General features: G+C 37.5%; 1 non-coding gene across 1 annotated transcript; it reads right to left on the bottom strand.

Annotated features, from left to right (window-relative positions):
* Nucleotides 1-21,893: 21,893 nt before the first annotated feature.
* Nucleotides 21,894-21,969, bottom strand: TRNAD-GUC (transfer RNA aspartic acid (anticodon GUC)). Its single transcript has one exon. It is a non-coding gene; the product is annotated as a tRNA-Asp (tRNA).
* Nucleotides 21,970-24,054: the final 2,085 nt, after the last annotated feature.

The raw sequence follows: 24,054 nt of genomic DNA, 5'->3' as shown, positions 1-24,054 counted from the left end.
CGGCTTGGATCTCCGTGCCACAGCCTGGTTCAGCCGTTTGTGCCGCAGCCTGGATCTATTCACCCCCTTTGCCCGCCTCAGTTTCTATATTCACAGATCCCAAAGAAAGCTGCCCTGTTTAGGTTAGTGAGGAAGGCGGAACATTTCTTACTCCCTATTTCCTTTGGGGTTTGGTTATATATTTAGCCAATTTTTTGCTCGACCATACCTTTGGGTGTATTGCGAAACATCTGGAGGCTCCAAGGATAGGTTTTTCTGTTTCTGGTTGAAGATCTTGTTGAGTTTTGGGGGAGATTTATCGGTATCACTTCCTACCCTGCCATTACTCTGACGTCATCTCTCCCAGTTGTATTATTGAATAAGCATTAAACCAGAATATGATAACCATTAAAGGCAATCTTCCAAGAGACTACAAAGACCTAAGACAATTCTAGCCTTGTGGATAGCCAAGTAGAAAAGCACCCATTGCATATATATTTTCAAGATAAATAATAACTGGTCCTCAATTAGGAGACTTGACAGCACCATTTGTCCTGCTTAGTTCATCCTAACTTGACTGGGTAATTGGGGTGACCATGTGTGTTGGCTTATTGGGTTTATCCAGAAAGAGGAACATTCCCCATACCGTTATGAAGGGAGGTGCTTTTACAACTAAGAGCTAAGCACCCACCAAAATTTAAGCTCCCACCATCCCATAGAAACCAGGAGAAAGGATACTATCTTCCTTGATGCTGATGTTTCAAAAAATGGCCCTCAGGTCTTTGAAGAAAAAATTCCTGGTTACAAAAGTGACAAAAAGTTTTCAAAACAATTTATACACACTTCAAAGTACTTATAATAGAAGTTTTCTGAACTGAATGTTGAAAGAAAAAAAAAAGGGTGAAGGCTAATCTCTTATTTTCCACAAGAAGAATTAAGCATCTTATTTTTAACTTCCATTTGTCCTTACTCATATAATACTGTAAGAGGTTGTTTTCTTTCTTTTTTTTTTTTTTTCTTCATTTTTCCGAAGCTGGAAACGGGGAGGCAGTCAGACAGACTCCTGCATGCACCCGACCGGGATCCACCCGGCATGCCCACCAGGGGGCAATGCTTTGCCCCTCTGGGGCGTCACTCTGTCCTGTCCAGAGCCATTCTAGCGCCTGAGGCAGAGGCCACAGAGCCATCCCCAGTGCCCGGGCCATCTTTGCTCCAATGGAGCCTCGCTACGGGAGGTGAAGAGAGAGACAGAGAGGAAGGAGAGGGGGAGGGGTGGAGAAGCAAATGGGCACCTCTCCTGTGTGCCCTGGCCAGGAATCGAACCCGGGACTCCTGCACTCCAGGCCGACGCTCTACCACTGAGCCAACCGGCCAGGGCCTAGAGGTTGTTTTCTTAAGGATATCACAAAAAGATGTCATTTTTCTTATTTTTCTTTGACAAGATTAAGCCATAATAATATTATCTTCTTTGGACTACAGTAATGTAGTATATATAAAATTGAAGAAATGGTTATTTTCTTATGTCTTTAATTAGCATATATATATAAACTATGTATATATTCATTTTTTTCCACATTTACCAGCCCTTCTTCCTGTTAAACATTAAACTCCTCCAGGGCAGGGATTAGTTGCCTTTCCCTTTGTGTTTCCTAGGGGTATCTACTGCAGCCTCTTCATGCTTCCTGGTGCTCAACAACAGTTATTCAGCCAACTGGTGAAATGATTGTTATCTGTATTGGGCACTTATCTACTTACTGCTAGAAATAGAGACCATTCTGCATAAGCAGTGCCTAAAACCTATCTCTCCTCTCATTTTCCTTTTACTCTGTAGAATTCATTTATCATTTTTAAAAAGAATGTTCCTGAATAAAGTTTTGCTATATTAAATTGAAAATTTAATAAGCATTTAAGGGGAGAGATACATTACCTAAATATTTTTTTCTTTTTCAATATTGAGTATTTTAATTGAAAATCTTGTTTTCCTTTTTTAGACTAAAGAAAGATACCTGTGAATAACTCTCAATGAGGGTTGATATCTGGGATGTTAGGTCAAATATTTTCAATAATTTTTAAACAAATTCAGTGTGGAATAGCTATTTCAGAGTCTCCACTTGACTCATTTATAGGAGAAGTATTATGCTTATTACTTACTGCTTTTTCAGGTAATCATTGCAAATGTTTTCTTTGCTAAAAGAAATATTCTGTTTTGACCTTAATTATGTTCAGTATTTGTATCATAAGTCAGATTCTTTCTTTCAGAAACAGAAGTCTTTGTTTTAGAATTTTATTACTGATAGAGAACACTTACACTATTATGTCAGAATTCTCTAAACACTATGCTCCTTAAGGGCAGCTTGTATAACCTAGAGCAAGGCAAATTCTAAATAAATATCTTGAATCTATAAGTGAAAGTGGTGCATGACGGTATTTATTAGATGGAATAGCAGTTTTTAAAGCGGGATCTGACTCTGTGTTGCATCCCATTCCTGTTTTTCTTGTATACCTTTAGAGAGTGCAAATCATAGAAGACAATGTTGCTTTCCACTGTGGGATCTAGTCAGGGCCACAGATAAACAAACAGGACTCTTTATCTCAGGATTGCTTGGGCCTCATGGGTATGGACTGTTGTCATTAGGTCACTTTACATGGCTGTCCTGTAACCCTCAAATATTTTATAGACAGTATTCCCTTTAGTGATCTACCCAGTAGCCCTGCTTGTCCTCCACCTTCTACTCTTACTTGTTTTCTATAATGTAGAGTTACAGAGCCTTTACTATATTCAAAATGTCTTTTCTTCAGTTTACATCTTCCCTGATATAGCTTCCAAGGAGCAGTTGGGAGCAGAAAGATTCAAATAAGCAGTCAATCACAATAACAGTCATGGAGTCTGTCTCACAGAATTTGACATTTTGTTGACATGCTCTGAGAGCTCTTCACACTTGACTGCTAAACCATGAAAACAATGACTGAGTCACTCACAGGAACTGGAGAAAAAGGGTCCCTAAAAATTGCTAAAGCTGTAGCATCCTAAAAAAGAACTGCAAGGTAGTTCAATGGGATTCATGGAAATCACACAATGCTCGTAAAAAGGCCATACATCCGAAAGGAAATATTTCTTAGATTTGAAGTCAGTCTTGATTTTAGGCGATCAATAACACCTGTAAATTATTTAGGATTTCCTTGGACTCTCACCATATTAATACTTAGTAAATGGATCCAGTAAGGAAGCATTATGGCATAAATAAAAGTTAATGATACCATTTATCCTCAGTGTTCATATTTTCTGAGTTAGTACATAAATACAACATTAAGTTTTAGGAAAACAGAGGCTTAGAGAAAGGGTTTTTTGCTATTTTAAGATGCACTATATATGTCCTGAAACCATTCCAATAATGAGGAGTGAACAACAGAGGATAAATACATGGAGCAGGATATTAAAGGGACAATGTATTGCTTAAAATCTTCCCATTAGACTACTCAGAGAGTGGATGACAATTGTGAACCAAGATAGGTAAGGGAAAATTCCACAATGCCATGCTGTATTGGTTAATAATGGTCTTTATGAGGGATATTTACAAACCAAGACCAGTGAGAAGAAGACTTTGTGCCCACATTCTCTAGGCCTTTCGTGGAGAACCATTAGGACGTAGGGGAAGTTGCTTGAGGCATAGAGGGTTTAGTCTCTGTGGACGCTACTCACCTTTGTAGCCCTTCTGCTTTATGGGGCAAATGTGTGAGTACTCTATATGGGGCCCAGAGAAAAAAGATGACCTAGATGCTAGAAAGCTTGGGTTCGGATGCCAGATTATATAGAAGTTGCCTGGGAAAGTCCAGGTACCTAGAGGGTTTAGATGTCTCGGGAGGTTACAGCCTCTTCTGCTTTGAGAAGTAGCAACTGTTTAAGGAAAATCAACTTGCATCCCACCTTTTAGGTTACAGAAGTTAGAGGTCCTAGCTAGCTCCTTGTCCAGAAAACCAGGGTGTTATCTCTATCTGCATAACAGTATCAAAATGGACTAAATACAGAGCAACCTCATGGAGAGAATTTCTAATTAATAAAATTGACAAATAAAGAATACTAACTATATATTTGGCTTTCTATTTCTTCACTTTTTATTTTTATAACACTGCATTTTACAAATGGGGAAACAGATGTTTTATAGAGATCAGGCTACCAAACCTGGGTAAGCGGCACAACCACAGTTTGAATACACAATTGGTATGCTCTTCATTATGTGATCCTGGCTCCAAAACCAGTGTGCTTTCTGCTTACAAAAGTTTCCTTCTGTACCTGTTAAATTGTAGGAGTTCAAAGAGAAGAGCTTTGAGAAGTATCCAGGGGAAGCTGTGAAATAGATTTAAAAAAAAAAATGAACCTTTGAGAAAGATTAGGGTGTTACTGTAAGAATGGATATCCAAGTCATGTGTTATGTTAATTTTGGATTCAATTAGGGAAAATATGTAATTATGATATGTGTTTATATCTCTGATAAGTGGAGGTTCCCAATATCTTCATCAGGAAATAATGCTCAACACATAAATAAACTGCTTAAAGCTAAAGTTGTATAATAATCATTATCTCTGTTATCAGACTCAAACCTAACTAACAATGATTATTTTAACTACAATTGGTAGATTACTTAATGGCTTCTACATAACTTATGTCATGTATAGGATAAACTTACCCCTTTAATTTTAAGAGATGAAAAAATTTAAAGTTTCAAGCATTTAGGTAATTTTCCCAATACACAAAAAGCTCAAATGTAAAGCAGCACTTTCTAACCTCAGCTAATCTTCAGAAATCACAAACAAGTTTGGCAACTTTGTATACCCTAAGACACTTTTTAAAAATACATATTTCAGAGATACAATGGATAAAGTAATTTCAGGGTCACATTATATTTTCAAATAAGTTACATCTTTGAAAATTTATATTTATTATACACAATATTATAATTATTGTCATTTTATTTCTCACTCACGTTTTTATTTAGAATACATCAGAATTAAATTTGCCATTTTTACTCTGATAAGCAAGACATTTTAAGCCATTCTTAAAGTACTAACTTAGAAGATGATTGTCAAGGTCTATGAGGTTGCTATTATCTCCACCAGAGGAAATAATCAGAAATAGCTGTGAGCAATAGACCTTTATTACAGACATATAGGAAAGCTATGTGGGAATATTACCATGATGTCCTTCATTGGTCTCTGTTAAAGGGTATTTGTAGATCTCAAATTCTTTCTAAGTAGCTGATAATACCCAGGGAGAAGTTCTAGCTTAGCATCACTCAGATAGCCTGATAACATCTTCAGTAAAATAGCATCATTTCTGCCTTCCTGTAGAATGCTCCTCTCTCAGGGTTGGTAGAAACCAGAAAACACATGTGGGTGTAGACTCGGCAGAGTAAAACAGCTAACGTCTATGGACATCATGATTGTATAATCCACTAATTTTTATAACTGTATGAGAGGTCATTTATAAACCATTTATCAATTTTGGTTTTTTTCATTCATACATTAATCCTGTAAAGAAAATATTTTATGTATTATTTAAATGAAGTCACTAAGACTCAGAGAATTTAAGTGATTTGTTAAATTACCCACCCTAAAATAACAACAAATGAAAAAGTTGGGTTTACCTTGTGTCATCTGATGCCACAGGCTTTGACCTTTGCACTATTCCATTCATAATTCATAATTTATTTGTACGTAAAAAACTTTAACGTATTTAAACATAACATTTAACATGTTAATTCACATATTTTATTTTTTGTGATTTATTCTACTGAAGAGTTTAAAAGTTAATTTGATATAAGTATAGATTTGCTTTAAACAGTACTCATTTTATTGTTGAAATTCTGTGGCTATTTCTAATGGCATAACTCCAGTATACTAAAAAACTCATAATGAATTTCTATAAATGCCGTTAATAGAAGTTTAATGTTATAAAATCTGTATCAAAAAAGGTCTCTTAGGCCCTGGCCGGTTGGCTCAGTGGTAGAGTGTCAGCCTGGCGTGCAGGAGTCCCGGGTTTTATTCCCGGCCAGGGCACACAGGAGAAGCGCCCATCTGCTTCTCCACCCTCTCCCCCTCCTTCCTCTCTGTCTCTCTCTTCCCCTCCCACAGCCAAGGCTCCACTGGAGCAAAGTTTGCCCGCGCGCTTAGGATAGCTCTGTGACCTCTGCCTCAGGCACTAGAATGGCTCTGGTTGCGGCAGAGCGACGCCCCAAGATGGGCAAAGCATCACCCCCTGGTGGGCATGTCGGGTGGATCCCGGCCGGGCGCATGCAGGAGCCTATCTGACTGCCTCTCCGTTTCCAGCTTCAGAAAAATACAAAAAAAAAAAAAAAAAAAGGTCTCTTTGTAGTGAAACAATTTCTTATTGAAATAAATAGATAAAAAGGCTCATAACACTGATCTTTGTGTTCTGTAATGATGTTTCTTCAAACTCTGCAGACAATAGCAACAATCTGGAGTGTTCATTAAATATGCAGCTTCCCTAAGGTCCTGCCCTGTAGATTTGGGTTTAAATGAATCTGTAGAGTCTATGCTTTTAAGAAATAACTTCAGAAATTCATGGGAGTTTGGGAAACCCTGTTTGGTATCAACTTTGGAATGATTTCTGTCCCCAGAAAATCTATACTTTTACCTATAGATATATTCATGTTCTAGCCCAACCTTGGATACTTACTAGATGAGCAGCTTCAGGCAAGATGTTAATCCAGATGAACAGCAATTTCTTCATTTTAAAATATGAATGACAATATCATCCTGGTATAATGTGAGAATTAAATGAAAGAAGCACCTTGTATAAGGTTCAATAAAGTGATTCACAGTAGATACTTCATAGCCGTTCCTCTTCCTTCCTCATAGTGTATTAGAATAGTTCAGAAGTACTCTGAAGGGAAATATAGAAACTGGCCTCACTAGAAGGCATTTTATTTGCCTATAAAGTGGGGGGAAAGAGGTGAGTAAGATTGTATGTTCTTGTTTAGTAAAAGTTAAAGTGGGAAAAATATCAAAACTCATACAAAAGTTAGAAAGTTGTGAAATGCAAAAATTTTTACTTTTAAATTTCACTTGCAAATAATATTAATGTGCCTTTCACTGGGTATTTATTAAGTGCTGAGTGCTTGCCACATGTTTTATTTTCTTTTATTTTTTTGTGAGAGAGAGACAGGGACTGACAGAAAGGGAGAGAGATGAGAAGCATCAACTTGTTATTGCATCACTTTAGTTGGTCATTGATTGCTTTCTCATATGTGCCTTGACAGGAGGGCTCCAGCTGAGCCAGTGACCCCTTGCTCAGTCCAGCGAATTTGGGCTCAAGCCAGTGACCCTGGGTTTCAAGCCAGGGACCATGGGGTCCACACATTATCTTTTTAAGTCAGATAACAATCCCAAGAAGTACTCTTTTTCTCTCTTGTCTGTGTATATACTAAGGCACAGAAGGAGGCTAAGTTACTTGGCAAGTTTATCTTCTGGTGACATAACCAGTATTTGACTGGAGCTTGCTCTGTGTGATTCTAAACTAAGTGCTCTTGACCTATAAGATACTCTCTACCCTGTGCCCTTATCACCCTCCACTCCTGACCCCATATTTGCTCTCTTATTTAGGATTAATTAAACCCAAAGTGCAATACAGAAGTCGAAAGCTTCTCCCCCGGCCCTTCAGTCCCAAGGTACATTGCAGCATATCCTTGGAATTGTTAGCAGCTCGGGCTTAATTGCCATGTAAGATGTTAACTGCTCTTTATTTAGGACATAATCATTCTTTGAGGGCTGGCTCTAAAGAGAGGAGCTAATTTGCTTCCTTGATAATTCCTTCACATTTGAAACTTCTCTTATCTCTCTTCTTTGCTCAATGAGCAGTTAAGAACAGAATGAATGGAATACCTTTCTCTGAGGAATATAAAAAGAGACTGTCCTATTTTAAGTCAAAGGACAATTTTAAAGAAGCCCCAAGGTACTAAGCAATACTGCAGCTCCAGATCAAGGGCACCCTCTTCCCCGGAGCTGTTTCTCTTGGGGTTACTTTTACAGTGCAAGTACAGACCTGTGAGGACTTCCCCAAACCCTTCCCAAATTATTCATCTGGGGTTTTGTGTGAGTATTCTTTCAAATCACAGGACAAGAAAGCTTTCTAGCTGATTATACTGTGATATATCAAGAGTCTCCAGATCAAAGTCGCTTTTTTCCCCAAGTGCTTTGTGACCTAAAAGTGTTAATGATACACCCCATTCACTGCATACCTACTGACGCTTGACATGTTGACTTTTCCCAGGGAGTATTTTCATCTCCATTTCATACTGACTAAAATGAGACCCAGCAAGGTAAATGACTTGCCCTGGACACAGAGGCAGACAGTGGGAGAGCCAGAGAGCAAATTTATGCTGTCATAGTCCCAAATCATCACTCATTTCATTATAGAAGCCAAACAAGTACTGATACCTCACGTTTAGGATGAGGAGGGATGGCACCTGTGCAGAGTTAGAGGCCAGAGTAAAAGGTTTCCTGATTTCCTCTCGGCTTCATGCATTCATTATGCTCAGTTTAGCAAATATAGAAAAGAGACTGTTCAATTGCTTACCTCTGAATATATTTTAGAGGCTTTAAAAACAAACTGGATATTGTATAAAAAAGTGTTTCACAGGGAACTTTTTATACTAAATTTCTTCTCTGAAAACTTTGTGTCATCATTCATGAACATGCAGCATATAGTACAATGTAGTTCTCTGTGTATTTCCCTTTAAGCATTACCATGAATAATCACGTGTGTTCTTTGTTTGCAACACTTTGCTTCTCGTTGATCTCCAGGTTTGCCAGTAAATTATTACAGAGCTGTCTCCCACTGGCTCTTCCACTTGACTAGAAATCAACTGGTTTGGTGTCTAGGAGTAGGGCTACAACTGTCTTTGCATAATTACCAAGAAAAGTCATTTAAAGAGTCATCCTACCGGTATCTATTAGCCGACCAAACTCCCACCTTTGATGACAGTCAAAGCTCCATACTTACATAATATTTTCAGACTGTTTAAACCTGAGCTTCAAAATTACTTTTTTTTCAAATGGATTTGTTGATTCTTTTTTATGGATTATGGTGGGATTATATGAGTATGTTTATTTTTCTAAATACTCCAGGGTGTGTTATTTAGTTGAGGTGAATAAGAACAATACTGCATAATGATAGTTTGTTCTTGAATGTAAAGTATAATATGGGTTTTATGACATTTAAATAGAGTGATGGTGCAGGGAGAGCTAATAAGTTCCATGGATACTGACCAAAAAAAAAAAAAAAAAAAAAATGGGATTCCAGAATCAGAAATAAAGACTTAATATTGATGGAAAATGGATGGCACAGGTATTAGAACAGGTATACTGGTATACTCAAACCCCAAAATCACACAGCGTGACATGAAGACCAGATGGAACCTGTGTGTGTATATACATAATGGGGAAGAAAATAAACCTGAGCTTAGGATATCCATCACTTTTTATTTATGTACTAGTAATGAACACTTTAACATTTTGTTTAAATGAATTACCAATTAAAATAGCATCAACTATATGAAGTATTCAGAGAAAAATCAAATGATGTGTAATATATTTTCATTGAAAATTACATAATATTGATGAAATTAAAAGTCCCAAATTAGTGAAGTGATATACCATATTTATGAGTCAGATGACTAAATATAAGATGTCAGACCACCTCAATTTGATTTGTAGATTCAATGCAAATTCACTTAGAGGAAGCACAAAGAGCAAGGACCCTTAGGCAGAGGCATGCTGAGTGTGTCTCAGAAATCACTTTGACAGCAATCAGAAAGCTGGCCTCTCCTCTGTCACAGGAGAGATTGTATTGCTGCACTTCATGGTGAATTTGTTCTCTTCTGGGGTGAAAGAATAGTCATGACCTTGTGATTTTGGCAAAATCAGCAAGACACGCAGAAGCTCCACAGTTTCACTGCAGATTGCCTCCCAATAGTTATGTGCTAAATGTTATAATTAAACTTGATATATATTATCTCATATCATTCAAATAAGAACTCAATGAGGCCTGACCAGGCAGTGATGGCAGTGGATAGAGCATTGAACTGGGATGCAGAGGACTGAGGTTCAAAACTCTGAGGTTACCTGCTTGAGTGCGGGCTCATCTGGCATGAGCACAGGCTCAACAACTTGAGCACAGGCTCACCGGCTTTAGCATGGGATCATTGACATGACCTCAGGGTCACTGGCTTGAGCCCAAAGGTCACTGGCTTGAAGCCCAAGGTCACTGGCTTGAGACCAAGGTTGCTGACTTGAGCAAGGGATCACTTGCTCTGCAGTAACACCCCCGGTCAATTCACGTATGAGAAAGCAGTCAATGAACAACTAGGGAGCTGCAGTTAAGAATTGTTGCTTCTCATCTCTCTCCCTTCCTGTCTGTCTGTTCCTATCTGTCCCTCTACCACAAGAAACCAAACAAACACCCAAACAACTCAATGAGGTAAAAATGATTTCTGCTACATAATAGGTGAAGGAAGTAAAGCTCAAAGAATATGGAGCCAGTTAGACACAAATATGTCTGACTCCAAACATTGTTTTTTCCACTATAAATCATTACTCTTCTAATTGGGGAAGTGACCCAATAGGAAAGTGACCGGGTTTGCAACTAGTGAAGCAGTTATGAAGATCTTCAGGCTGCTATACCAAGCCAGAAAGCCCCTCAGGCCCTCTGCATTGTCAACCAGAAGACAATGTAGTCTCTCAACAGTTTTTTCTTTTCTTTCCATTATCTAGGATGGATGTTTCCCTTTACACCAAAGTCTGCTTTAGGAGTCCCTGAGAATAAAGTAGCACTTTGGCATACTCTACCTGATTTCTCCAGCTGCAGAGGATGAAATTGGGGAAATTAGGTGTTGTTCTTAGTGAACTGATGAGAATGAAAGTTTTTATCTCTCAGCTCCCATGACTGCCAGTTCCTCTCTTGATAAGACAGGAAAGTTTGAGTTCTACAGATTCCAGAGACAAGGAGTCAATGCCAGAAAAGTAAAAAAATAAATAAATAAAAAGAAAAAGAACTTTGAAGCCAGGTCACCCAAATAGATAACTGCATTCGCTAACCTTCAGTTCATCTATCATTAGTATAAAAAAAAGAGTTAAAGAGAGTTTAGCTAAAGTATCTCTATGGTCCTCCTAAGTTTTGATTCCCATTAGGACAGTGGCCCATTTCTCCCAGTTACTTTTCCTTTCTCTTCATCAGATAATTCTAAAGATATTTAGTTTGTGTAAGAAAAAAACTAATCAGAGTAATATATGTAAACTCTTCAATTATGATTAAACACTGTGCACATAATAACAATTATGTATATCATTAATATGCATTCAATTAATTAGGTTCTATTTGATTATAATAATTAAACTCTTCACATCTTCATTCTTAAGAGTCTGTTGCTCATTGTCATATGGTTTTCTGCTCACAACTTTAAAACTGCTGTGAGGACCTTGCCTAGGTTTTTTTCTTCCCCTGTATAACTGATGGCCTTGGAACAGTCACTTCCCTCCTCTGAAGTCATTGCTCTTTTTAAAAAATAAACATGCTTATGACATAGCCCTGTAAAATGTCTGTATTGCCATAGTAACTGACTTTAGGTTTCCAATTTATTTATTTTCTTTATCTTTTCATTAATGGGCACAATTTTATTTGAAAAGACAAACTCAAAAAGTTAAAACTGGCCCATTTTCAAAAAGGAAGATGCAGAAATTAATAATCATTAGATTAAAATTTCTTTATTAGTTTTAGATAAACTTTTTGGTAAACTGGTTAAAACTCGGTAAACACCAATAAGTCCTACCTAGACAAATGAATGGGGCTCGTTTGGATGACTTAACTTGCAAATAAAGAAGTTTAATGTTTTACAGCATCTGTAGGAATAGCTATGTAAATTTTTAAAATAAACAAATATTTAATTATCCTAAACTTATTATTCTAGATATAGTTCTAATATTAATTTTCAAATCAAAATAAATATTCTCAAAATATACTCAGAGAAAGGCACATGGGACTAGAATGCTGGGTATGGTTTTATAGATACAGTATAAAGACTCTGGCCTTGAGAGGATAAAGAGAACATTTTTCAGAAAGTAAAGGTTTCCCTGACTGATATTTAAACACAGAAGTAAGTCTGATGCATGTAGGAAGTGTTGAGATTGGAAACTGACAAGAACAGGTGATTATATCTGACCAGGCGGTGCCGCAGTGGATAGAGCGTCGGACTGGGATGCGGAGGACCCAGGTTCAAGACCCTGAGGTCGCCAGCTTGAGTGTGGGCTCATCTGGCTTGAGCAAAAAGCTCACCAGCTTGGACCCAAAGTCGCTGGCTCGAGCAAGGGGTTACTCAGTCTGCTGTAGCCCCATGGTCAAGGCACATATGAGAAAGCAATCAATGAACAACTAAGGTATCTCAACAAAAAACAGATGATTGATGCTTCTCATCTCTCTCCGTTCCTGTCTGTCTATCCCTGTCTATCCCTCTCTCTGACTCTCTCTCTGTCCCTGTAAAAAAAATAAAAAATAAAAAGAATAGGTGATTATATGGATGAGTAGCAAATAAAGGCCTTAGGATGAAATGAAAGAGAGACTACTATATAATTGAAGATTTTGAAAGTCATGTTGGATTCATTTGAAGTCATTGTAGATATTTAAATTATTTTTTGAATATAACTTTTAGTACATAATCAAGAAATAGGTAACGGTGAAGCAATCTATAATTAAAACAAAAATATGACTTATTGAGAATGACTACACATCAAAACAATTGGATGTGTATAAACACTTTCAACTACCATGTGCTTGATAATAACTTACACCTAGCTTTCTATCAATCTCTGTTTTTTTTTCTTGTTTTTTTTTTTGTTTTTTTGTTTTTTTTGTATTTTTCTGAAGCTGGAAACGGGGAGAGACAGTCAGACAGACTCCCGCATCCACCCGACCGGGATCCACCCAGCACGCCCACCAGGGGTGAAGCTCTGCCCACCAGGGGGCGTCGCTCTGCCCGCGATGGGAGCCACTCTAGCGCCTGGGGCAGAGGCCAAGGAGCCATCCCCAGTGCTTGGGCCATCTTTGCTCCAATGGAGCCTTGGCTGCGGGAGGGGAAGAGAGAGACAGAGAGGAACAGAGAGGAAGGAGGGGGGGTGGAGAAGCAAATGGACGCTTCTCCTATGTGCCCTGGCCGGGAATCGAACCCGGGTCCCCTGTACGCCAGGCCGACGCTCTACCGCTGAACCAACAGGCCAGGGCTCAATCTCTGTTTTGATTTATTTTTAATCTTATAATATTCTACAGCTTTATTTTCTTCTGTTTTGTTTATACTTTTGCTAAATGTTTGCAGAGGCTTTTTTTAAAGAATAAATTAGACATATATTGTCCTAATGAGTCCATAAAAATACTCAATTTTCTTCAGCATTCAGTCTGGGAACAAAAACAACAAACTCTTTAGGAACCTCTCAAGCAAATTTGATAATATTCATAGGAAAGGGAATGTGATTAGCCCATGAAAGTCACAGGTTATTCAGAACAATGTATTCAGGATGGCAATCTTGTGAACTAATGGAAAACATTTTGATGTGTTTCCTCCCCTCAACAAAAACAGTATTTTAGTAAGATACTATTTTATTTTATTTTATTATTATTATTATTTTTTCTTTTTTTCTGAAGCTGGAAACGGGGAGAGACAGTCAGACTCCCGCATGCGCCCGACCGGGATCCACCCAGCACACCCACCAGGGGCGAAGATCTGCCCACCAGGGGGTGATGCTCTGCCCCTCCCGGACGTCGCTCTGCCGCGACCAGAGCCACTCTAGCGCCTGGGGCAGCCGCCAAGGAGCCATCCCCAGTGCCCGGGCCATCTTTGCTCCAATGGAGCCTTGGCTGCGGGAGGGGAAGAGAGAGACAGAGAGGAAGGAGGGGGGGGGGATGGAGAAGCAAATGGGCACTTCTCCTATGTGTCCTTGCCGGGAATCGAACCCGGGTCCCCCACACGCCAGGCCGATGCTCTACCGCTGAGCCAACCGGCCAGGGCCAAGATACTATTTTATAATAACAGTTAGTTGTTTTAATCTCATTCTTTCAAGATTTTATTTAACAACTTGGATTTTTTTCTTAATAAGGAGATGTTGTTGATTGAAAATTTCTAGTTGGCAAATATTATCTTAATAAAATGAATCTCTATGAATGATCATTTTTATCATTGTAATTTATTCATTTCCCAGAAAATGTATTATGCAAATAAAATGCAGGCTATACACAGAAAAGTGCCATTGACAGGGAAATTGGGATTTTAACCTAAAAGTATATAATTTATTAGAGGCCACAGATATCAATTCTCTGTGTTTTCTTTGGAATTACATCGGAGATACCAAGATGTTTAGAATTGTGTCAAAAATGAGTGGAGAAAGCTCCAGTCAAAACAATCCCATCCTATTCCTCAATAAGAACCCTAGCATCACCATCAGGTCAAACCAAGCATTTAATTACTTCATTAAAAATTGTAGAGAAGGGCTGTTCTTTCTTCTGTAGTGTGTAGTTACCTGCCACTGACTACTAATGTGAAGTAGAGATATTTATAACTTCTTCCCTCCCAAAATGAAAGTAATTACAGTACTGACACAGGTTTTTCTTCCATGTTTATAATATCTGGTTAAATCCATATCAGATTGCTTTCTTTAATGAATAATTATTGAATAATTATTAAAGTTATCTGCAATTGTTTTATTAAAATATGAAATTGAGCTTCACCCAATAATGGTATAATAATACTGTATCTAATATGTTTTTGGAGTTACTATATGTCACACACCTTTCTAGTGCAATTTCATCCTTACCTCAACCCTGAGGTAGATATCATGATTTTCTTCATTTTATAAAGGAGGAAAAGTGAGGCATGGAAAAGACAAAGAAGATTCTGAGGTCCCAGAACTATCAATGGTTAGACCAGAATTCATACACAGGCTGCTGAACGTCAGAGCCCACTTTCATAGTGATTTCACTATTGCTACCATTTATCTGTGCTCAATATATGTCAGGGACTATTGCGAGTACTTTATGTTATTTCATTGCTATTATATCAAAGAAATGGGATAGGTAATATTATATTCCTTATCTTATAGGAGGCTCATAGAGGTTCAATAACTGGCCTTTGGTCACATAGATAATACTTAAAAATGCTCAGATTTGAATTGAGGTTTTCTTTGTCCAAAGGCCAAGTTCTTAACAACTACATTATTTTTCTATCATATGTATTCATTATATAATATTTTATATTTTCAAATCAACCACTTTAATAAACAGCTTTACCAGTTCAGTATATATCTGAATTGTATTAAACTCATCTGAAAAACAAGACTACCTTCCCTGAATCTAAATGAACTTCAGAGATTTCTCAAATATTATATAGCATGTCAAGTCAAGGGTTATTTAAAACTAAGTAGATTAAGAAGTAGGATTTGAGCCTGACCAGGCAGTGGTGCAGTGGATAGAGAATCAGACTGGGACACAGAGAACCCAGGTTCGAAACCCTGAGGTGGCCAGCTTGAGCGTGACTCATCTGGTTTGAGCAAGGCTCACCAGCTTGAGCCCAAGATTGCTGCCTTGAGCAAGGGATCACTCTGTCTACTGTATCCCCCCAGTTAAGGCACATATGAGAAAGCAATCAGTGAACAACTAAGGAGCAGTAACAAAGAATTGATGCTTCTCATCTCTCTCCCTTCCTGTATGTCCCTCTCTGTCTCTCTCTGTCGCCATCACACACACAAAAAATAGGTTTTGACTTTTAAAGAATACTTTTACCTAAAGGAGAGTTACAAAATGAAAAATGAAGTATCCTAAAATGCATTGCTTACTTCATTGAGCATGATTATGAGATAGGAAAATGTATATATTTAATTTTTATAGGTACATGCAATTGTCAAAATCTTCATTAAAATATTTATTAGATGAACTCATTATGCTCACCCATAATTTACTCAAAGCAAAATCTTTGAATAATATTCATTCAATTTTATCAATATTGTTTTCTAAAATGGTGTTCTGGTCTGGCTTCTTTGATAGTTTGTGTCTTCTTGATCTTAAATTTAACAGATAAGTTATAATGCAGTTTGACAATAAATTCCTTAAATCTTGATGCTGAAAGATATACTTTGGAAATTATTTAGCCCAAATACACTGAGTAAGCTAAAAGGAGTTTGGTTAAGATAATAAATCGTAGAACTGGTACTAGTGTTTCTGAGTCCTGGTCAGTGTTTTCTTATCATGTAAATACAGCAAGGATCTCTGTTGAATGCAATTTCTTATTCTCATCATATCTTCAGACATCATCAACATAGTTTTCTAATGGTATGATACAAGGAGGAAATGAGGTAGCTAGAGGGTGTGAAGCACTGTCTTTTTTTCATTTTTAAAATTTTTTATTGCTTTAATTTATTGACTTTAGAGAGAGAGGAAGAGGAGGAGAGAGAGAAAGAAAGGAACATCAATGTTTCCATATGTGCCCTGACCAGAGATCGAACCGACGACCTCTGTGCTTGCTGATGTTCTAACCAACTAAGCTATTGAGCTAGAGCTGCACTGTGTCTTTTAATCAAAACCAAATTACCTGAAAATATTTTTTTATTTCCATACTTGAAGCTTTGACAAAAGTAAAACCTTGTTTGCTTGGAAACTGTCTTTTCTTTAAATTCTGAAATGAGAAGTAACTAGCCCAATTAGAGAAGCAATTCCTGCGCACTGGCATTAAACACTGCCTAGAAAAAAACTTAGAACCTGAAACCTACATCTAAAATTCTGTGTTTGATTGGTTCTCTGAAAACAAATTAAAATGATGATTGTATGTAATGGTGTCTCTTCAGGAAAAAGAGACACTTCAAACGAAACCATAAGAGAAAATTTAGGGACTAGTATTGGAAAAAAAGTCAGAAGCACTGAGCACTAGAGAGCTTTGCAAACCAGGGGAGTAGAAAGGAGATGGACTGCTAATAAGCAAGAGGTTTCTTCTACAGTGAGCAGACGATTCTAACAGCAGGTTGTGCTGATGGCTGCACAGTCCCATAAATATATTAATAAATTGGAATGTACATTTTAATTGGTGAATTATGTCAATTATTTCTTATGAGAGCTGTTTTTTAGAAACTATTCATACATATGCATCTTTGCATATATTCATGATAATAACCTTAATATAAATTCCTGAAAGTAGAACGGTCAGATCAAATGATATGTATATTTTTAGGGGTTTTTTTTTATTTTATTTTTTTATTTTTACAGAGACAGAGAGAGAGTCAGAGGGATAGACAGGGACAGACAGACAGGAATGGAGAACAGATGAGAAGCATCAATCATTAGTTTTTGTTGCGCGTTGCAACTTCTTAGTTGTTCATTGATTGCTTTCTCATATGTGCCTTGACTGCGAGCCTTCAGCAGACTGAGTAACCCCTTGCTGGAGCCAGCGACCCTGGGTCCAAGCTGGTGAGTTTTTGCTCAAGCCAGATGAGCTCATGCTCAAGCTGGCGACCTCGGGGTCTCGAACCTGGGTCCTTCAACATCCCAGTCCAACACTCTATCCACTGTGCCACCGCCTGGTCAGGCTATTTTTAGGTTTTTATTGCAAATTTGCCTCTTAGAAATTATTTAAAAGTCAGTTTGTCTTTTGCTATAAAATGTTGAATTTTTAATAACATGCCTGTACTTTAACCAATATTGTGTATGATTATTATATGTATCTTTCTCAATTTGATGAGAGAAAAGAGTTTATTTTTTAATTTTTATTTATTGATTTGAGAGCGAGTAAGAAAGAGAACGAGAGAGAGAAACATAAATATGTCGTTCCACTTATTTATGCATTCATTGGCTGACTCTTGTACGTGCATTGACAGGGGATCCAAACCACAACGTTGGCAAATTGCTATGATGTTCTAACCAACGGAATTACCAGGCCGGTGCTAAGGGTTTATTTTCATCTGCACTTCTCAGTATTGAACTGAGGTTGAGTGTTCTAAATTATTTAATTGACAATTTTAATGTTTTCATTTGTTCGTGTGTTGATTGTGTGCACTCTTGTATGGATACATTATCTATATTTTTGCCAATATTTCTGTTGAAATACCTTTTTCTTATTGATTTATGAAACTATTTTATGATCAATGTGTTACCTTTTCTTAAAATCTGCAGTTATTCAGATAGCTTTCACGATTATGGACCCTCAACCAGACTTCTTTTTTTTTTTTTTTTTTTTTTTTTTAATAAATTGGATCCTTGCTTAGAAAGACAAATTCAACTCCAAGAATTAATATTTAACAATATATTTCTCAAGTTCTTTTATTTGCTCTCCTTTTGATCTAAAATTCCTTTGAAATTTATCTATGTGTAGGTATAATGCAGAGCTGTTACTTAAATTGTGTCAACCCAATTTATTGAGTAAGTTATTCTCTTATTTTTTATTTGAAGTGTCATTTTTATTATGTACTTAATTATATAACATATTGAATTTGTTATGGGCATTCTATTCTGACTTTCCATCCTCTACTGAAAAAAAAACCTGCACTATTAGACTTTTATAACTTTTTTAATTACTGTAGTAGGCTGTTCATAATTAGAAAGCAAATATCTGAAAAAAATTACCTTGATTTATTTTTTCTGATATCTTTATGTTTCCTTCAAAATTTACATTTTTGATGTTGTAACAAATGTATAGATTTTTATAATGTCTACTCATTTATAACTTCTTTTTGTTATAAAATTTGTTCTTTTTCAAATAACTGGTTGATATTCTTGTGTTTTCTTTAGAAAACTATTTTAAAAAATTGAGACAAATATTATCTATTCTTTACAATATGTTTTATTTCCTAAGAATAATAGTAAAATGTTTATAATAGTGGTATAATTGGACATTTTTATTTTTTCCTGAATTTAATAAGGATACATTAACTATTAAATTTGTTTTAATATATATTTTTAAAAAACTAGTGCCCAAAGTGTCTCAGTGGTGTAAAAATATAGTCATCAATAAAAAATAACTAGAAACAATAAACCAATACAGTAAGGTTGCAGGATACAAAATTAATATACAAAAGTCCATTGCCTTCCTATATGCCAACAATGAAACATCAGAAAACAAGCTCAAATAGACAATCCCCTTCATGGTTGCAACAAAAAAAATAAAATGCCTAGGAATAACTATAACGAAGAATGTCAAGAACCTATAAAATGAAAATTACAAAGCATTGTTAAGGGAAATTAAAAAAGATATAATGAAATGGAAAAATATTTCTTGATCTAGGATAGGAAAAATATAGTGATTACTCAAAGCGATATACAAACTTAATGCAATTCTCATCAAAATTCCAATGTCATTTTTTAAGAAATGGAACAAAAATCATCAGATTTATATGGAATTATAAAAATCCCCAAATAGTCAGAGCAATCCTAAGGAAAAAGAACAAAGCTGGGGCATTACAATACCTGACTTCAAACTATATTATAGAGCCATGATAATCAAAACAGCTTGGTATTGGCAGAAAAATAGACACTCAGACCAATGGAACAGAATAGAAAGCCCAGAAATAAAACCACATGTATATGGTCAAATAATTTTTGATAAAGGGGCCAACAACACACAATGGAGAAAAAAAAGGCTCTTCAACAAATGGTGCTGGGAAAACTGGAAAGCCACATGCAAAAGAATGAAACTCAACTACAGTTTGTCCCCTTGTACTAAAATTAATTCAAAATGGATCAAAGACCTAAATATAAGACCCGAAAAAATAAAGTACATAGAAGAATACATAGATACTAAACTCATGGACCTTGGTTACAAAGAGCACTTTATAAATTTGACTCCAAAGGCCAGAGAAGTGAAGGCAAAGATAAATGAATGGGAATACCTCAGACTAAAGCTTTTGCACAGCAGAAGGAACTGACAACAAAACAAACAGACAGCCAACTATATGGGAAATGATATTTTCAAACAACAGCTCAGATAAGGGCCTAATGTCCAAAATATGCAAAGAACTCATAAAACTCAACAGCAAATAATCCAATAAAAAAATGGAAAGAGGACATGAACAGACACTTCTCCCAGGAAGAAATACAAATGGCCAACAGATATATAAAAAAAAATGCTCATCTTCATTAGCTATTAGAGAAATGCAAATCAAAACTACAATGAGTTACCACTTCACACCTGTTAGATTAGCTATTATCAACAAGACAGGTAATAACAAGTGTTGGAGAGGCTGTGGAGAAAAAGGAACCCTCATCCACTCATGGTGGGAATGTAAAGTAGTACAACCATTATGGAAGAAAGTATGGTGGTTCCTCAAAAAATTAAAAATAGAACTACCATGTAACCCAGCAATCCCTCTACTGGGATTACAACTATTACAACATAGAACTCAAAAACACTGGCACATAAGATACATGCAGCCCCATCTTCACTGCAGCATTGTTCACAGTGACCAAGACATGGAAACAACCAAAACACCCTTCAATAGATGACTGAATAAAGAATAAGTGGTACATATATACTATGGAATACTACCTACTCAGCCATAAGAAATGATGACATCGGATCGTTTACTACAACATGAATGGAACTTGCTAACATTATACTGAGTGAAATAAGTAAATCAGAAAAAACTAAGAACTATATGATTCCATACATAGTTGGGACATAAAAATGAGACTCATGGACATGAACAAGAGTATGGTGGTTACCTGAGGTAGGGAGAAAAAGGGAGGGGGTGGGGGGAGAGGAGGGACACAAAGAAAACCAGATAGAAGGTGACAGAAGACTATATGACTTAGGGTGATGGTTATGCAACATAATCAAATGTCAAAATAACCTGGAGATGTTTTCTCTGAACTTATGTACCCTGATTGATTAATGTCACCCCATTAAAATTAATTAAAAAAAGAAAAAGGAAAAAAATAAACTTTAGACACACTTAATTCTATATGCTTTTTGTGACTCCAACAAACACACTTGACATTAAATAATATGAAAAATACTGCTATAGAAAATCATTTGTTAAAACCATTTCCAAAACTATTACAACATAGACATATTTGATAGCTAGGATGTATTTACATTGACAAAAATAATTTGAAACATGGTGCTTAAGTATAACGTTGGCTTTTGATTTCAAATAGTTATTTCTTATCATGTTAATTAAGTTATTAATTTTGGTTAAATAAAATTTTTAAACAACAGAAGTTACTTTTTATTATCAAAAATAACTACTCTACTGAAAATACCTATTTTTTAATGAATATTCTGAATGTGCCAAATGTTTGTTGACTTTTTAATGTGATATAATATTAAATTTCCTAATTTTTACCTCCTGTGCATTCTAGGAATAAATAAAATTTTATTGTAGTCTATTATTTTTTACAATATTTGTATAATTTGATCATTTTAAAGGATATTTTCTTATATGTTCATAAGTGAGATTACTATTCAGTGGTTTTGCTTTGTTGTAGTAATTTTCTCTTGTCAAATTATGTTAGAGGATTAGGCTACTCTCGCGATTTGTGCTTCAGTCTTATTATTATTATTATTATTATTTTTGTATTTTTCTGAAGCTGGAAACGGGATAGACAGTCAGACAGACTCCCACATGTGCCCGACCGGGATCCACCTGGCACGCCCACCAGGGGGGACGCTCTGCCCACCAGGGGGCGATGCTCTGCCCCTCCGGGGCATCGCTCTGTCGCGACCAGAGCCACTCTAGCTCCTGGGGCAGAGGCCAAGGAGCCATCCCCAGCGCCCGGGGCCATCTTTGCTCCAATGGAGCCTCACTGCGGGAGGGGAAGAGAGAGACAGAGAGGAAGGAGACAGGGAGGGGTGGAGAAGCAGATGGGTGCTTCTCCTGTGTGCCCTGGCTGGGAATCGAACCCGGGACTTCTGCAGGACAGGCCGATGCTCTACCACTGAGCCAACCGGCCAGGGCCCAGTCTTATTTTTAATCAAAGAGTTCTGATGCTTGAAAACATCATAGAGTCTCATAAATAGCATGTTCTATGAGAAGTTTACATATATTAGGCCTTTAGTTCATCTGGATGTCAAGGTTTAGTTATAAATTGCTGATATCAAAGATTATCAGACTTTTTTTTTTTTTTGTATTTTTCTGAAGCTGGAAACGGGGATAGACAGTCAGACAGATTCCCGCATGCGCCCGACCGGGATCCACCCGGCACGCCCACCAGGGGCGACGCTCTGCCCACCAGGGGGCGATGCTCTGCCCCTCGGGGGTGTCGCTCTGCCGCGAGCGACCAGAGCCACTCTAGCTCCTGGGGCAGAGGCCAAGGAGCCATCCCCAGCGCCCGGGCCATCTTTGCTCCAATGGAGCCTTGCCTGCAGGAGGGGAAGAGAGAGACAGAGAGGAAGGAGGGGGGGGGTGGAGAAGCAAATGGGCGCTTCTCCTGTGTGCCCTGGCCGGGAATCGAACCCGGGTCCCCTGCACGCCAGGCCGATGCTCTACCGCTGAGCCAACCAGCCAGGGCAAAGATTATCAGACTTTTAAAAAACATTCAAATGAATTTGTGTATTAAATTGGTTTATTACTGGCATTGAGAAAGAGAGAATGTGTATGTGTGAGAGAGAGTATAAATTTGAAGTACAGTAGTCCTCCTTATGCTTGAAAATTTTTAATTGAAAATTCCAGAATTCATCAATTCGTTAGTTTTAAATTTTGAGCCATTCTGAGTAGTATGATGGAATCTTATGTTGTCCACTCTGTCCTGCCTGGGACATGAATCATCCCTTTGTCCAGCATATCCATGCTACATACGTTACCTGTCTGTTAGTCACCTAGTAGCTATCTTGGTAACCAAATTGTTGCAATATCACAGTGCTTTTGTTCAAGCGACCCTTATTTTACTAAATAATGGCCCCAAAGTGCGAGAGCAGTGATACTGGCAATTTGAACATGCCAGAGAGAAGCCAGAAAGTGATTTAAATAAAAAGGAGAAAGTTCACAACTTAATTAAGAAAGAACAAAACACTGTATATTGAGGGTGCTAAGATTTACGGTAAGAACAAATATTTCAGCCTGATCTGTGGTGGCGCAGTGGATAAAGCGTGGACCTGGAAATGCTGAGGTCGCCAGTTCAAAACCGTGGGCTTGCCTGGTCAAGGCACATATGGAAGTTGATGCTTCCAGCTCCTCCCCCACTTTTCTCTCTCTGTCTCTCCTCTCTCTCTCTCCTCTCTAAAATGAATAAATAAAAAATTTTAAAAAAATTGAAAAAAAAACAACAACAAATATTTGCCCTGGCTGGTTGGCTCAGTGGTAGAGTGTCGGCCTGGTGTGCGGGAGTCCCGGGTTCAATTCCCGGCCAGAGCACACAGGAGAGGCGCCCATCTGCTTCTCCACCCCTCCCCCTCTTTTTCCTCTCTGTCTCTCTCTTTCCCCTCCCGCAGCCAAGGCTCCATTGGAGTAGAGTTGGCCCTGGTGCTCAGGATGGCTCTGTGGCCTCTGCCTCAGGTGCTAGAATGGCTCTGGTTGCAACAGAACGATGCCCCAGATGGGCGGAGCATCGCCCCCTGGTGGGCATGCCAGGTGGATCCTGGTGGGGCGCATGCGAGAGTCTGTCTGACTGCCTCCCCGTTTCCAACTTCGAAAAAAAGGGGAAAAAAAAGAACAAATATTTCTGTGAAATGGTGAAAAATAAAATTTTGTGCTAGTTTTGCTGTTGTGCCTCAAATTGGGTTAGTACAGTACAATGAGAGAGAGACCACATTCACATAACTTATTACAATATATTGTTGTATTTGTTCCATTTCATTATTATTGCTTTTTATCTTTTAATGTGCCTGATTTATAAATTAAACTGTATCATAGGTATATATGTATAACCAAAAATTTAGTATATACACAGTCCAGTCTTGTCTGCCACTTCAACTACCCACTGGGGCTCTTGGAACATATCCTTCATGGATAAGGAGGAGGCTACGGCACACACCCAGGGCTGGGCTAGATCTGAGGATAGCAGGGAAGGCTGAAGCAATTGACATAAAATCAGGCATTTTGATG

The sequence above is a fragment of the Saccopteryx leptura genome, chromosome 2 (genome assembly GCF_036850995.1).
Source record: "Saccopteryx leptura isolate mSacLep1 chromosome 2, mSacLep1_pri_phased_curated, whole genome shotgun sequence".
Classification (NCBI taxonomy): domain Eukaryota; kingdom Metazoa; phylum Chordata; class Mammalia; order Chiroptera; family Emballonuridae; genus Saccopteryx; species Saccopteryx leptura.
Note: the sequence above shows the minus strand (reverse complement) of the source record. Positions and strands in the feature narration are given on the sequence as shown.